Here is a 9750-nt window from a genome sequence, read left to right on the forward strand (position 1 = left end):
GCGCATGCGCGAGGGAAGGCGTAGGGGGTGGAGCATAAGGCGAGGAACGATAGAAAGGGGCGTGGCCTGGGAGCCAGATGGGGCGTGGTCTAGGTGTTGGAAGGCGTGGTCTATGCGCCGGGGGCGGGGCTAAGGAGGGGAGCCGGGCTGTAATTTGGGAGCAGCGTCGTTAGGTAAGGCTAAGTGAGGTCATCCCGTGCGGCTGCCTGCTAATTAAAACGTTTCCAAACTTCCCCATTAAAGGCAGCGCCACAGATGTGTCGGACCCTACACAGGTTGCTCCGAAAGTAATGCCTCCTATTTATTTCCACAGGAACTACACGGGCGCAATGAGCACTACAATGCTGGTTGACAGAGCACATTCTCAGAGGCAAAACTCTATTTTTTTCAACGTAGCCAGGTCATGCAAAGAGAACAATACCCGTTAAAAACATTTCCCATTCAAAAATTTTTATCTGATTTTATCTAAAAAAGAAAAAAATAGTTCATATGTGGCACATGTGCTATCACCAGCTCATTCTGAATGTCTCCCATAAGTTACAACAGGATCTATTACAAAACCGAATGCAGAACTTGGGCAGAAAGAGGAACTGAGCCCTACTATGCTTCAGTTCCATGTGACAAAGTACATCCACTGCTTGCAGTTCTGCAATATCCTCTGCTGAACTTCACTTGAGCTCCAACCGCAGCACCCACAAATGTGTGCTCCCAGCAGCATTCTCTAGCTGCTTTGATTTGCTTTGCCTGCAAAAGGAACCCTGCAACCCCTCCTGTGAGTGCTTCAAAAGCAATGCAAGAGGCAACCACCCACTGCTGGCTCTTGGAGTGAACTCAGGAACCCTGCAAGCACTGCTTCTGCCTCCCTGTTCCTCTTGGCTTTTCTGTGTGCCGCAGTTTGGAAAGCGATCACTTTCAGGATGAGGACCTTTGTGCCTTATCTATACTGAAAATATTCTGTGTTCAACAGATATTCATATTCATGCCACAGTAACAGCCTGAAAAATTCCAGAAAAGAGGAACAATTTATAATCTGAAGAAGTGGTGCTGGGCTGGCACAGCTGCACAGGGAGTCACCATCCATGGAGGTGCTCCAGAGCCATGGGGAGGTGGCACTGAGGGACGTGGTGATGGGCATGGGGTGGGCTGGCTTGGGGATCTTAGTGGACTTTCCCAACCTTCACGATCCTATGATTCTATGACCTGCTCCCGTTCCAAGGAGCTGTCAGGGCAGACACGTGATGTCCTGTGCTCCATCCCCACTTCCAGCAGCAGGCACTTCCCAGGAAGCCCAGCAAAGCAGTGCCTGTCCCATTTCCCAGATATTTCCTGTGAGGAGAGGCCCTTTCCCAGATCAGCAGTGAAAACAGCACACATTTGGGAAAATGGAAGTGCCAGCCTTCCAGCCTGGTGCTGGAATAGGGCAGAGGATTTTTGCCTCTCTTCATCCTCTGTACAGCCTCTCACAATGAAAATGACGAATAGTTGGGCCAGCAGAGAACCACACTGTTGTGAGTCTTCTCTTCCAGGCAAAAATGCAACAGAGACAGGAGCAGATCAGCACAGACATCACTGCTACTCTCGGAGAAACATTTCCAACATAAATGGAGCATTTCACTAGAGAGAAACAGTCAAAATATTAAAATATGTAGAAAGGGGGGGATTATTTTGGCCACTGAGCATTAAAATTCATCAGGTGTAGAAAAAAAAAAAAAAAAAGAAAAAGAAAAAGCATTCAGACCTGAGGAGTTTGGAAGGATAAATGAGATGTGAAAGGAATGAAAGAAGGAAGGGAAAAGCACTGCAGGAAGCACAGTTGGTGACATGCAGCAGAGGAGGACATCCTGTGCAGTCAGAGGTTTAAATGCCTCAGGCATTTGGAATGGTTGCAAAATTTAACACAGCAGCTACAAAGGCAGTATCTGACCTAAATACACCACTTGCATCCTTATATTATCTGAGGTTACCATTTCCTTTCATCACCAGAGGCCCATTGCCCACAGTGGACACACAACACGTTTTAGACTTCATCTTGCAAACTCTTGCAGGACTGTGACATTTACGTTTGCAGTGAGGCACTGACACATAGCCAACCCTTTCCAGTCTGCAGTCCCAGCCCATGCCTTTCTCCTCCCAGCATTTCATTCACAGAAGACATCCAGACCTGAACATTACTCATTCCCCCCACCTGCTTTTTGTCTTTCCTTGCTGTCTGTCTTTGAGATGTATTTTTATGAAGAGTACTGTGGCTCCTGAATTGTCAGTTGTATTATTTCTCTGTATGACTCTATTTCTTCATTTTTGAGGGAGTAAGGAGAGGGGCGGCAATGTGAAGTTTGAATCACAGATTTTCAGCAAGTCCAAAGTCTCAGTTATCTGATTTTTTAAGCCAGATTTGGATCTTCATCCTCTCTTTCCCAACACTTTGCTCTTTGTACGGCTTTTAGTGCCCAAGGAAAAAATAAAAATAAAAACAGCCAAACACAATTCTTTTTTTTTGTTGCTACATCATAAGTGAAGCAGCACAAGTGAGGAATGCTACCAAAAAAAAACCAAACCCATCAAAGAGCAAAATACAATACTCAACTTCAATTATACGTTTCTAAAACATGCATTTTGTCTTTTAATATCAATTCCATCCATGTCTCCTCTTACAATTCACCCCTTCCTGCACCCGCAGATGGGGATGGATGAGAAAGAAGCCCTGCTCCACCCAACACAGGTCAACACAATGGAGGAGGAGTGACCTGAGCCAAATATGGGACTTCTGTATATATAATTCTGCTATCAAAGCAAGATACAGACTTCTGTCATATACCATTTGTTGTATCACAAGAAAATGATTAAAAGCAAGTTTCTGCCTGTCTGTTGCAGATGCTGATGCATTCATTGCTGACTTCTTAAGCGCTGCTCCTTTGCACAACATCTGATCGAAGCTGGATATGACACGTGTTCTGGCAGAAGACCTCCTGTTACCTCTCATAGAAGAAACACAAGTTTACCACTGTGTGTCCTTGCTCTCCAGAATGGAAGCTCAGTCTTTCTGCAGCAATCAATGGCTCTTAGACCCAAGCAATCCATCTTCCGGCTAATTTCCAACAAAGATCACAATGGATATAAAATAAATTATTGATTGCTGCCAGGAAACGCATTAACAAATCTGTCTCAAGCTCGGTGGTTCCAAGTGGAGCAAATTTATTAACTGTCAGTGATGGGGAAGTCCTCAGTAATCAGCTGAGCTGACCCAGTAGGAAAGGAGCTTAGTGCACAGTGAGCTGCCTCTGAACCAGGTCAAAATGGGATGGTACAGTGTGTGCTTCAAAAAGGAATGCTTCAGAAAGAAGCATCAGGCTGCCACGGGGCAAAATGTAGCATCTTGCAGAGATTTTCCCAACACAGCACATGTTAAACTCAGGTGCTCTCCCACCCTGAGGCAGTAAGGAGTGATGGATTTGGATGCAGCTCCCAGCGCAAAGCTGGGCTGCAGGAGCTGCAGCAAAGTGTGCATTTGCAGAGTTATTTCTTCAGAAATAAAGGAATCATCACGAAATGTGCTCGGTCTGCTGAGACATCACAGTGTGTGCACAGGATGAGCAGAACCTCGTGGCATGGGCACAGCTCATCGCAAGATATTTTACTGCTGAAGTTGTGCAGATATAAATCCTTCATTGCACTCAAAGTCCATGCTTTTGCCTTGCTGGCCTGCAAAAGGGTGTTGACTGTGGAGGGAAAACAAAGCAGCCATTCAGCCTGACGTGTTAGCAATAAGAGAAAGTTTCAGTTATTGCCATGGAATCAATATGACTGAGATATACAGCGCCAGAGAGGAAAGAGGTTAATTTTAGAGATCCTCTCGTGAGCCAAAGTAAATGGTACGAGTTGAAATTCACAAACAAAAATGCAACTTAACAGATATTAGACATCCCCCACACCCACTCAGGACTCTGTTCTGAGCAGAGATTTACTCTCCGTATGACCTGTGGGGCACATTTGAAAATAAATAACTGCACTCAGTCCATAGCATCACAGATCCTGTGTTCAATATCCCATAGCATGTGTGGGATGTAGAGAAAGCAAGAGCAAACGCCTATGTACCACAAGCCCAGTACCCATTGCTGGGTTATCCTCCCAGACAAAACATGGCAGAGGATCCCTGGAAAACTGCTTGGCAGATACACCTCCTGCCCATTGAATGTTCATTCAGCTCCTGCCCTTCTCAGAGCTATGTAAAAGCTAAGCTTTATCTGTGAGAAAGAGGAGGAACAGCAAAGGCTGCCAACACTTGGAGGAATCCTGACACTCTGGCCCTATTCTCTGTGTCCCGGGGCCATAGATCACTTGTGTGCTTTACTGCCAGGGGGATATTCTTTCAATTTAAAGCATTTGATCCTCTGTGTTTTGGCAGTTCTCAGCAGCACACAATTTTCCCTTCAATGAGACAAAATGAATTAACGTGAAATGGGGGCTGTAAATTACAGGTCATCAGTATTGGCAGGGAAATCATAGGTCCTCGGCAGCACAATAAATACCAGAGGTGGATGCAGCCAATTGCTTTAGAAACTCATTATTTATAACACCGGTCACAGCTGCAGGGCTGTAAATAGTGCTTCTGAGTGCTGGGATGTGTACCTCACAGAAGTCTGTCCGTAAAGTCTGCCCATAGTATACAGGGGCAAGCCCTGTGAAATTAACATCAGAAGTGAAACAAAAGCAATGGATGAGTGGCTCAGTGAAGCTGTTCTTCATTCGGTTCAGCATTTTGCTGAAAATCATTTCCATTGAACTATAGAGCAAAAAACATCTCTGGAAAGCTCCTGGAGACAGTTGAAAGTGCACAGCCAGCACCCATCTTCATGCTGCAATCAGAGGGCAGAAGCAAACCCTGATTGTCTTTGTGCAGAGTTCTGTTGTCTGAGCTCTGACAGTGTATTTTGTGAGATTAGAGCCTGCACAGCTGGGAATGATGTGACAGATTCCCCTTTCCTTCCAGGCATCCTGCACGTCTGCTCTCCAGCAATCCCCGCAGGAAGCTCTAATGCAGGTGGTCAGGAGAAGGGGGAGGAAAGGAAATTGTTTTTCACATTTCCCCTCTGGAGCACAGGTTGCAACATGCATCCCTCATTACGCCCCGTCCTGCTTGGATGTATAACATCACCTCATCCAGGCCAGGGCTGCTGCTGCAGAAGTCACTTCTCGTCTCCACCTGTGCGCAGATGTGGCCAGATGTGCACCCAGGGAGCATGAGCTTCTGCTGTGCATGGTTTCCATACTGCTTGGATGCTCAGGATCATGCTGTAGGGCTGCCTGAACGTGTTGTGTTAGTTTCTCCATTTTTTTTTTTTTTAATTGAGGTAGAAATTCAGAGCATCGTTCCACAGAATTACAGAATGGCCAGGGTTGGAAGGGACCTCAAGGATCATGAAGTTCCAACACCCCTGCCACAGGCAGGGCCACTGACCTCCCCATTTAATACCAGACCAGGCTGCCCAGGGCCTCATCCAACCATGCTTTGAACACCTCCAGGGATGGACAAAGCATCCACAGCCTCTCTGGGCAGCTGTTCCAGCACCTCACCACTCTTGTAGTAGAGAGATTCATCATTTTTAACAGTTGCCCTTTCCCATCTCCATTTCCTGGCCAGCCCATGCATCCTGGTGAGCAATGTCGGAAAATGAAATGAGGATTTTCACCAAATGAGAATGACTACATCCATCATCAGAACTGCTCTCAAGGCATCACTGTTGATTCTGGGTCTCCTTGTGCAGTCTGGATGCAGTACCCCAGAGGCAGCTCCCAAAAGCACCTGGCTGAACTTGTGCTCTGAGACTCTTTTCAGGATTAAAAGAAGAGAGACATTGAGACATTGGGCTACTTCAGGTTCTTGTTTTCATAAACAGGCTCAGATTCAAAAGGACACATTTCTGACAGCAGAAACTTCTCTTGGCAGGGAGACCTGAAAGGAAAAATCACTGCCCCTGCCTCACTGCATCCCTGCTCTGTGGTGCTCAGAAAGGCAGGTGGTGCCCTGGATGCTTTTTGTTCTGGAGCCCCTGAAGAGCTATCAGGAATCACATTTCAATACAGCACATCTGGACATTATCTGAATTGTAGCCAACAGTTAAGCAGAAAGACATTAAAACCAAACCTCAGGATTTCACTGCATGGCTGATGTTCCACCGTACCTCTGAAATAATTGACTTTCTGTACACCAGGACTGCTCTGTCTCTTTGCATTCTCTCACTGCATGGTGGTGGGAGCAAAAGCATTCCCTCCATTTGTTACCTCTTAAATTCATGCATAATTACACTTCCTTTTAAAATCACTGTGAAGTCAGGCAGGGAAAGGACTGCATATCTGGACACTGCATTGATGGCAGCACACTGCCTTTCTTCACTGTGGCTCTGCAAATGCCTTCAAGCAGCCCACCATGATCTCCCAAGCAGACCATATAATATGCACTGTGCCAAACCTCCATCTGATGCCAACAGGGCTGGGCTGCACGTATTTCCCACATACACCATGCTTCAGTGTAAGGACAAGGTATTATGTATGATCCCTGGCTATGAACAGAGTTTGTGGCTGTGGAACCTGAATCTGTATGAAACACAGAGGCACACACACTGCAGTCACAGAAAACTTCTAAGGAAACCAAGCAGATATACATATATATGTTAAATAGCATAATAAATACACAGCACAGCCCACTTCAAAAATACATGAATCACTGTGTGTCTTGTAGCTGTCCCAAATCAATCGCTCTTTGAACATGATTCAGTGGTGGCTGCAGTGCCATTTGGTTTGGATGCACATTGGCCACTTCATTCACCACGCCTGGGTTTTGGATAAAAACCAAAAAGTGGGCAACAGAAATAAGAACAAAAGTATTAGGAACACTATGAGTGTTCTTGCCCATGCCTCTGGAATCAAAGTGATCAAAAGAACCCATGGCTTTTGTTTTCGATAGGAAAAGTGTTGTGCTGCAAGAAGAGTTCTCCAGTGTTTGGGAGAAGAAAAGAAAAAGAGAGGTGGAAATCTTTTCTGGTCCAGAGAAAGGGAGGTTTGAAGTTAGTGGTGATAAGAAATGGTATTAAAGAACAAAACTCCCATGGTAACTCCCACTCTACCTATGAGAGAGCAACTGTTCTCCCTGCCCAGCTCCACGGATCCCATCCAGCAAGCTCCATTAATACATGGCATCATTCAGTTTTGTATACTTTATGACTCAGTTAACATACTTGGCACAAATGAACAACTGGGAGGACGCATGCCAATGCTCTGAAATGCTGTGATTTGGAACTTAAATATTTTTTATGGAAAAGGAAGAAGTGATATTCCAAAGAGATGGAAGGCACCCAGGGAGCAGTGGGCTGGGGCAACGAGAGATGGCATGAAGCTCTTCTGCCACTGCCAGCATTGGGGTGCCCAACAGGGCTGTCCCAGCTGCTGTGCCACCAATGGGATGTTTGGGGGCTCTCTGTGAGGATGAGGCCACCTGCTCCCTTTTCTGCTCTGCTTTCTGCCCCAGCAACGAGCTGTGCTTGCTGCCTGCATGCTGCTCTTGTGCTCCTGGCCTGGGTTTGTGCTGGTCACTGCCTCAGCACTGTGCGCTCCTGGGGACACCAGGCAGCATCCTGCACATTGTAAGAATTGGCAAACCACAGGAGGGACAGCTGAAATGCAGCCCAGACAAGCAGCCACACAACAGAGGGGGTATTGCGTGTGTGTCAGTGAAGGAGGGCTGCAGAAAGCTGCATTCTTGCAGTGCAGTATCTCACTGGGAAAGTAAGAAATGAAGAGATGGGAGAGAACATGACCACCTGTGAAAAGGAAATATGCAGGGAGAGATGCACAGAATGCAGAAGGCAAAGGATAGTGGCTGTCCTGTGACAGCTCCTGGAGGCAGCTGAGCAATGTGATCTGCAAGACATAGCACTGATGGTCTGGAAAGAGACATTTCAATGCAGGGTGAGGGAGCATGCAGAGGGGAAATGCATGCTGACCATACACACCCAGAGACAGAAAGCATCTGACTTTATACACCAGAGCTTCAGCTTTTGAGAAAACACTCCCAGGGAGCACTGAGAGAAGCCAGTCCTTTGCCTTCTCCCATCAGCCTCCTCCTGAGGTCCATCTGAATGTACACAGACTGCCACAGAATGGAATTGTATTTACAAGCATGAATGCACCTCAGCAGTTTGACTTGTTATTTCCAGGGGGTTTTGCTTGCTTAATGCTCCATAGTTATTGTCTCTGCTGCAGAAGAGACAAAGCTATTGCTCTGCTCTCAGACATAGCTATTTATATCTTGTAAAAAAGCTCCCCAGGAAAGAAATATATGAAACCAATATCATAAAATTAGGACAAAGACAAAACCTCCAGGGCCATTCTGCTCCAAAGCTGTCACTAAAACTACCACATCACTTTTTCTTTCCCTGCCGGGTTGCTCCCTCCAATCCCTATGGTAGAAGCTCTTTATTGCTGCCACTTTAAGCTTAATTCAAATCAAAAGGAGCCCATGTCTCTGGGGAAAGCAGTCCCACAACCAGCATTGGACTTGCACCATTCTTCCTGAGAAGAAATTTTTCCTACTATCGTACCTGAACCTCCTGTGGTGCAACCTAACACCATTGCCTCTCATCCTATTTCACTGCATATACTTTGTGCCTAATTGTATTTAAATGATTTTCGAGTTGTTTCCCTCTCTCTCCCTAGCCCATCTGCTATACCATCACAGACATAACATCAGAGGCCCCACTCCTTCAAAGAAATTCTTGAAAGTGACTCATGGAACCAGATGTGCCGTAGCGTGTTGTGTGCACCCAGGGGTGTGTTTATCCCTTACTGCTTTCCTCACTGAGTAAAGCTGTTATCACATAACTGGAACACACAGCACAGTGTTCCATCACTACGAGAAAGTCTTTGAGGTGTTGGAGTGTGTCAAGAGAAGAAGCTGGAAAGGCTCTGGAGATCAATCTTATGGGGAGAAACTGGGGGAGCTGGGATGGTTTGGACTGGAGAAGAGAAGGCTCGGGGGGACCTTATGGTGCTCTCCAACTCTCTGAAAAGAGGTTGTGGAGAGATATATCTTTCTAGGTTTCCTCAGGCCTAAAGGAAGCCAGCTGAGGTCAGGGGAGCTATGGGACATTTTCAGCCCCTTCTCATGTTGCTGTGGCCACAATGATGCCCACTGACGGTGTGTGCCAGCCCTTGAGAACAGCACTGTAGGCCTGGAACTCATTGGCTGTGGAGCTGTGGGCCATGGAGTGAGCCCTTCTGCTTTCCCTACATTCTTATTGATGGAATTTTTACACAGCTTCTGAAAAATTTCAATGCTTTGCTAAGAGTATCAAAAAACATCAATTTAGAAAACTCAGCTATTGTATAAAGCTTTTAGAAAAGCGCTTTCAAATAAAATATTCCAAAGCCCAGTCCTTGTGACCGAGAAGCAATGAGTGCAGAAGGGCAGTGCATTGCCCAGTGTCTGCAAGGAGAGTGCCCAGAGCAGGTGATCTACTCCCAGAGTTGCTACAGGATTTGGTTTCTCCCATCACCTCGGAGCTGCTGTGTCAGCACCAGCAGTGGGAAAAGTGTGCATTTAGATAACAAGCAAGACTTCTTCAGCAAACATTTGCCTAGATACATAGATGGCATAATTCAGATACCCATCTGCTGCAAAAAAAAAGGCTTCTGAGGAGTTAAGTTACACCCTTTATACGTCATAGATACAGTTATAATTCAGTTCAACCTTCCCTC

The sequence above is a fragment of the Meleagris gallopavo genome, chromosome 9, assembly GCF_000146605.3.
Source record: "Meleagris gallopavo isolate NT-WF06-2002-E0010 breed Aviagen turkey brand Nicholas breeding stock chromosome 9, Turkey_5.1, whole genome shotgun sequence".
NCBI classification, from domain to species: domain Eukaryota; kingdom Metazoa; phylum Chordata; class Aves; order Galliformes; family Phasianidae; genus Meleagris; species Meleagris gallopavo.